This window comes from Alligator sinensis, unplaced genomic scaffold (assembly GCF_000455745.1).
Source record: "Alligator sinensis unplaced genomic scaffold, ASM45574v1 scaffold1175_1, whole genome shotgun sequence".
NCBI lineage: Eukaryota > Metazoa > Chordata > Crocodylia > Alligatoridae > Alligator > Alligator sinensis.
The window spans coordinates 591,643-598,525 of record NW_005842762.1 but is presented as its reverse complement, the minus strand read 5'-3'; the positions used below and the strand labels follow the sequence as shown (position 1 = coordinate 598,525).

The following is a 6,883-nucleotide window of genomic DNA, read 5'->3' as shown; positions in this document are numbered from 1 at the left end:
TAGCAGAACACACGAAAAATAAATGGAAGACAATAACAGAATTTACTACATAGTATTATTACTGTTATTTTAGATTCCTGTGAATAGGGCCTTCTACTAGGAAGACAAAATCTTTGCTAACTTCTGAATACTAGATGTGATAGTCAGCATGGTAAGTCAGACATATCATGAGTATGACCTATTTATAGTAATTCTTGTTCATTGATTTTACTATTAACTGTAGTCCTACAGACTAGAAATTCTCACCTCCCCCACTATGGGCAAGTGGAATAGAATTAGAGAGGGTGGGCACCTAGCCTTCCTTCAAGCAAAAGATTTGCCACTTAGGGCATGTCTTTGGTGCAGAGGTGAGTGCGTCCAAATCAGACTAGCTGAGGTATGAGCAACCACATTAAGTGAAGGGGTGCTGTGTGTGGACTGTAGTAGTTCTTTGTGGAGCAGTGAGCTGAGCTGCTCTGATTTTTCCCAGTGAATTCTGATAGAACTTGTTTGTCCTCCTAGACATGTAGCGGGGGTTGTGAGAAGGAACTGGGAAATTATCAGTACTGGAGTGCTTTTAGCTCATTGCACAGTGGGCAGATTTCCAACTCAAGTGAAAACAGAACCTTAGCTCTAACTGACATTTTCAACCATGCCAGACTTAAAATCACCACTATACTTTGCTGACAAATTTGTTTGTGTGGATAGAAGAAAAATTAGGAGGGAAAGCTGAGCAATGGTTAAAAAGTATTCCATCTCCAAAGTCCAGATCAATCCTATCCTTCACAGTCCCTGAATCAGTTCTTCCCCACTTTGCATTTCCTGCAGCACCCCACTTTCTCAAGCCAGTGGGGAGCAGCAGCCAAATCCTCTTTTCACGTTTGCCAGTGTTCGGGCTACAGGAAGGCAGGAGGAAAAAAAGAAGCTCAAACAAGCAGAAAGAAAGGAGAGCTGGACAACCCAGAGCTGCTGGGATCTTTCTCCTTCTCCTTCCCCTCTCCCTTCCTTTCCTCCCAGAGGAAAGATTCATGGCAAAAGAAAGCAGAACTCAGCTTGCTTCCCACTGCATCCCTGACTGGCTACACTTCCAAAAGGGTGGGGAAGGCGGCAGAACAGCCAGTCATAAGGAGTTCCACTTAAGAGGTACCAAAATAACGTGTGCTTATAAAATGTTCTGCTACCTGACATACTTTAAATGCTGCACCTTGCTGAAAACTGAGGCTACGTCTGCTGTCAAGATCCAACCTCGGAGGGATATCTTGGAATAAGAGACTCTTTCTGGAGCACCCTCTAAAGCAGTCCAAGTATGAGCACAGAGTGGAGAAGAGTTTCACAATCAATCCCTCAGAACATGGATTGTTAAATATTTATAATGAATTTTAATTTCCTTTGGCATTCCCTTTCATATCCCTTCTTATACACCTTTAAGAATAAAAGTTTTATAATGGAGGAAAAGTTTCATTGGTGAATAACTCTTAAGGTGCAGGGGTCATAATACAAACAAGTTAAAACATTTAGTTACAGCTCCAGAGCCATGAGTTCACTCCATACCCATACCAGAGGTTGCCTACAAAAATGATATACCTTAACATCACTCACACAATGAATCCAGGAGCCTGGGGCAGACCTTTGACCTTCTGACCTACCTGCAGATCCTATGTGCAACTACAAAATGATCTGTGAGTATTCTGAAGCATTATGTAGTTGGCAAGTTCATTTGCATATGTTTTGTGTAGTACATATGTATGCTTTAAATTGATGAATGCAAGTCTGTCATGCTTATTCACAGGGAATAGTTTCTTACTCCTTGAAACCAGTAGGGTTAGTCAAAGAGGAATGCAGAGTGTACCAAACAATAGCAGAGTCAGACCAGAGAAAAAGTTTCTCACTAAAAACTGATAAATATGACTTTTGACACCATCGTTAATAACTTCCAATATTTGCATAAATGTGTACAGAGATGAATGACTTTAAACAACTGTCACCAATTAAGAGATTGAAAGAAACAAAAGACTAATAACACTTTATAAACCAAGATAGGCGTATTAGCATATTCTATTCCATATCATTGTTGCAATGTCAAAAAGACAAATATTTCTGATTACACCTGAAGCAATACTATAACTAATGCAATAAATCACAACAAGGAACTATAGGTTGTTGCTATTGTTTCATACATACGCTCTGATTTTTATATTAGCAGTGTTACTGAAATATAAACATTAGACTGAATGAAATTTGTTGCAATATGTTGCTCAAAGGGTCTCCTCAGTGTTAGGCACCATTTCCTCAATGTAGCTAATCAACATGCAGACATTCAACCCAAGCCACATTCATTAGAGAAATCAGATCATTAGAAAAATCTTTTACAGACATCTAACTTGAGTAGCTGTTTATCTTTTGTGCGGCACCCGTGTACAACAAAAGCTTCTTTGCCTGCCTGAAGATCTGTGAGATTTTTTTTTCAATTAACCTAAGAGAGAAAAATTGCTCACAAGGAGGCTATAAAAAATCATTTACTTCCAGTTAACACAGCTCTCTATTAATTAATCCAGCACAACTTGTTTTGAGCAAATACTTTGGGATGCACAAAGCAGTAAAATTGGTGGACCATTAGGGTTGTACAAAAATGAAATCAATTCAGGCAATGCTTAAATATTATAATCAAACTAATTGGTTTTGTTTATTCTTTTTCTCAGATAAGATCTATCTAGTCCAATTCCCTCTTTTAATATGAGGCAAGGTACAAGGACAAAGGCAAGATTTGCTTGGGCTTAAGAAACTCACCTTAGAAATATCCAGGGGTGTAAGAGTGTTTAGAGGCTTATGATGGACTAGGTATTTCCTTTCCCATTAATCTACCTCTGAACTTACTTAAAAGTAGTCTCATTCCAGTTACTTGAAAGGAAGGACGGATTATCAATTAATTTTACCTAATATTTTTTAGCAATAATCTGGCACCCTCTGTCCCTGATTCTCAAAGTGCTAAGAGAGAATTTTGTATGATCAAAATCATCAAAAGAGGATATTCTTTTGGGGAGGGGGGAGGGCTCTTGCAAAACACCTTGAGAAGTAAGTTAGATGTGTTGTTTTTTTTTTAACAGAGGAGAGGAGGGGGCTGCTGCACATTTCATCCCTCACCTTCCCCAAATAAGCAGATAAGAGTATGAAGTTCTGGGAATTTTGCTCTGTATAATAATTACTGTGGCTTAGACCCTAAGCTGTATGAGCACATGACAGAATTCAAGGTCAAGGAAGGGAAGAGGAGATGCAAAAGTATATTTAAGGCCACTCATGGTTTCTTCAACTGAGGAGTGCTAAGTACTGGACAGGTCTGAGAGGCAACTCAAGGTAACCTGTTGCAGTAGCTGTTTCTGGCCCTCAGTAGCTGTCCTAGCAGCTAGGGATTTACAGGAAGTATTCAGGCTAGGAGCAAACAATACATTTGTCTCTGGATAAGTTGGGTCTTTGTCCTGGAACAAAAATATCCTGGGATTGGCATGTATGCATATCGCCCTTTTAATAAGGGTTTAGTGAGTAGATGAATGCAGTGCTGCTTTTCTGCTATTGATTCAATGATACAATCATGGTATAACTGTTCACACTTAGTTTGCAATATCCTAGGATAATCTGTTAGTATCCCTTATCTGGGTTTTTTTTTTCAGATTTATCCTGGTATAAATGTGACATCTGTTTGCAGCCTAAGTGAAATAAAGGACATGACAAGTGACCAGCAGCCAGCTATGAGTCTCTAGGGCAATGGTTTGTCTTTTTTTAAATTTTCCTTTAAACAAGAGAAATCTTCAATTAGCTAGGCATGCTAGGCTAAAGCTCCCATGTGTATGGAATAAACTAATAGACTTCATTCTTTGGAGAATCAGAGCCCATAGGTTTAAGTATAGTCAAAGTCTCTTCTCTTGTTCACAACTTTTTTCTGTGCTCTGCTAAATATAAGGTAATCCTCTTGGCTTCTCCTTAACCTATGATGTTTTCTAATTTGTCTATAAACTGCAGGTTAGTGAAAATGGATCATATCTGTAACAGATACCATGCTGGGATCACTTATTCAGTAGCATATTGAAGTGAAGAGCAATAAATAAATACATTATCTTGAGAAGTTTGCTCCAGTTCATCATCCTACTCATGCAAATCCATGAAAAATACTCCCTATACAAAAGCTCAAAAACTGTTGTTCTTTATGAAACAAACTCACAGGTGTTCAGACCTGAAAGAATAATTTAAGCCTAGAAAGCATTCCTGATTGAGAGACTAAAGAAGTTCAATCCATGTAATTAAACCAAGAGGAGGTTAAGAGCTAATTTGGCCATATTTTCAAGTGCAACAGATAGTCAACGTGTTTTACTACATATTCCATTCATAAGCATGTTTTATAGAGATGATCCAATACTAGCAATCAACCGAGGCACAAGTGCCCTGCAGTAGAAAAGGATGGAACGAGATAGCTACACGGAAAAGACACCACCTTAGAAAAAGTGAAACATTTAAAGTCTTTCCATTAGTCCCAAAAGCTACTGTACAGTTTCTATCTAACTTTACAGTTCTTTGTCAATTTTCTAGAAACTTAACAAAGAAAAGAAAAGAAAAGAAAAGAAAAGAAAAGAAAAGAAAAAACACTGGTTAGGCCAGTCTCTGGAAATTTAAGTGGAGGGAGTCAATTTCCAGAATGAAGTCAGTCATTTTCAGCTACACCAATTCTTTTGCCTTCTTTGTTCTTTCATATTTTTTCAGTGCGCTTGTGTTTCTCCTTCAAGCACTCCAGTTTAGCAGCCATTTGTGCCTCTTCGTTTTCTTTGTTAGCTTTAATTTTGTGGATGAGCTTCTCTTCTGCCATTATGCTGAAATTATTATTTTCTTCAACTACTTTCTTAAGCATCTCTTTTTCATGCTCTCATTTCTCAGATAGCTGCTTCAAGACTTCTGCTTCATGAGAGTTGCATTTCTCTTCTGCAGCTTCCAACTTCTTCTGATTTTTTTCCAGTGAGACATCCTTCATCTTTGTGGGGGAGAGAGGAAATTCTGGGACTGCTTCTTTTGAATGAGGGATTAATATCTGCTCAAGTGCCTGGCCAGCGATACACTGTTTAAGCTTTTTCAACTGAATTTCAGAAGAAGCCATGTCTGAGATGGTGGATGCCAGAAGCATGCTCTGGAAGAACTCCAACCAGCTGGACCTCTGCTCTGTCCAACGACTTGGACTGCAGTATATTTTAAGGAAGGTAGAGTTCTTAAATGACAGTAATGGAGGAAACATAACACTCTGGGGTTGCACTAGTTGTTGTGTGGCTTGTTTGGAGTAGCTGAGAAAATGTTTTGAAATATATATTTTTTTAAAAGTAGTCTTTGAGGTTGGTTAAAATTGAGGCTCGTGAATTGTCTTCTCAAGGAATGCTAGGGTAAAAACGTACCTTTCCTAAGGGCCCCAAGAGATGTTACATTTATAGCGTGATAATCATTGTAAATTGTAACATGCCACATGTTCAGGCAAGTTATGACAGAATAAAATGGAAAAAACAGCCATATCGATGGTCCACATTTAACATCCCAGAGCCACTGCCCCATCCTAATGATCAGATTGGGATGGACTCTGGGCAGCCCCACAGCCTGGGATTTAGCCCCTGAACACCTGATTCATGGGATTGGTCTGGGGACAGTTCCCAGTTTCAAACTGGGACTTAGAGTTGCCTCATTCCACATCCTGAGGCACAGCAGAGCACTGGGATGAGGCACTGGGGAATCCCTAGGGTCTGGAACACAGCTCCCAATGTTTGATCAATGGGATCACATAGGGAACTGTCTCTGGCCCCGGCAATCATGTGACTGGGATCTGAAGAATTTTATTCCCCATTCCAAATGTTGCATGTCCTGCCATGGCATGAGGCATTGATTTCTGTGATGGGGCATAAAATTCCTCAGATTCCAATCATGCCAATTTTTAACATCTTCCAAGATCCTATGATACAATGGCCACATCCAGATGAGCACAGCCATGTGGTAAGTGGTGCCACAGATCTGTCTGTGGTGACACACACCACACATTCAGGCATCACCATGCTGCAAGTAGCAGCACAGGAGGGATTGATCCCAGGAAATCTTGGTGTAAAAAAACCTAAGTGAAAAAAAAGCAGGGCAGCACATGTGGCAGCAGTGCACTCTGCTCAAAACCAGAGCCTGGCTGGCCAGAGCCACACTCTGGCTGTGGCCAGGTTCCCAGCTTCAGGAGTGCCATGGCTGCAGCTTCTCCAGTCCCCAGGACCCCTGCTAAGGCTGCTGGAGCCAGCACAGTTGCTGGCTTCAGCCTCCCCAACCCCACCCAAGGTAACCTGCCGCATGTCAGAGCGCACATGGCACAGGTGTTCCCCAGGGACAAGTAACAACAATGCAAGGTGCGCCAGTGCTACTTGTCCCCAGGGAACCAAACATCTGCGCTCATCTGGATGTGGCCAATGACTAACTTCAAACCTTTCTACTAAGAGTCAGGTTGTTAGGAAGACATTCCCTAAGAGGCTTCATAGTTTCATAGTAGCTAGGGTCACGAGGGACCTGAACAGATCATCTAGCCTGAACCCCTGCCACAGGCAGGAATGAATGCTGGGTTCACAAGACCCCAGACAGGTGATCATCCAACCTCCTCTTGAATTTGCCTAAGGTAGGGGCAAGGACCACTTCCCTGGGAAGTTGGTTCCAGATTTTGGCCACCCTAACTGTAAAATATTACCTTCTGATCTCTAACCTAAACCTATTATCCATCAGCTTATTACCATTGTTCCTTGTCACCCCAGGTGGTGCTGGGGAGAAAAGGGCTCTGCCTATTTGCTGTTGATCTCCCCTGATGAGCTTGTAGGCAGCCACCAGGTCCCCCCTCAGCCTCCTCTTGCTGAGGCTG

The 6,883-nt window shown here is 41.0% G+C and overlaps 1 pseudogene; it reads right to left on the bottom strand.

Moving 5' to 3' along the window:
* Nucleotides 1–4,669: 4,669 nt before the first annotated feature.
* On the bottom strand, nucleotides 4,670–5,116 carry LOC106722846 (annotated as a pseudogene).
* Nucleotides 5,117–6,883: the final 1,767 nt, after the last annotated feature.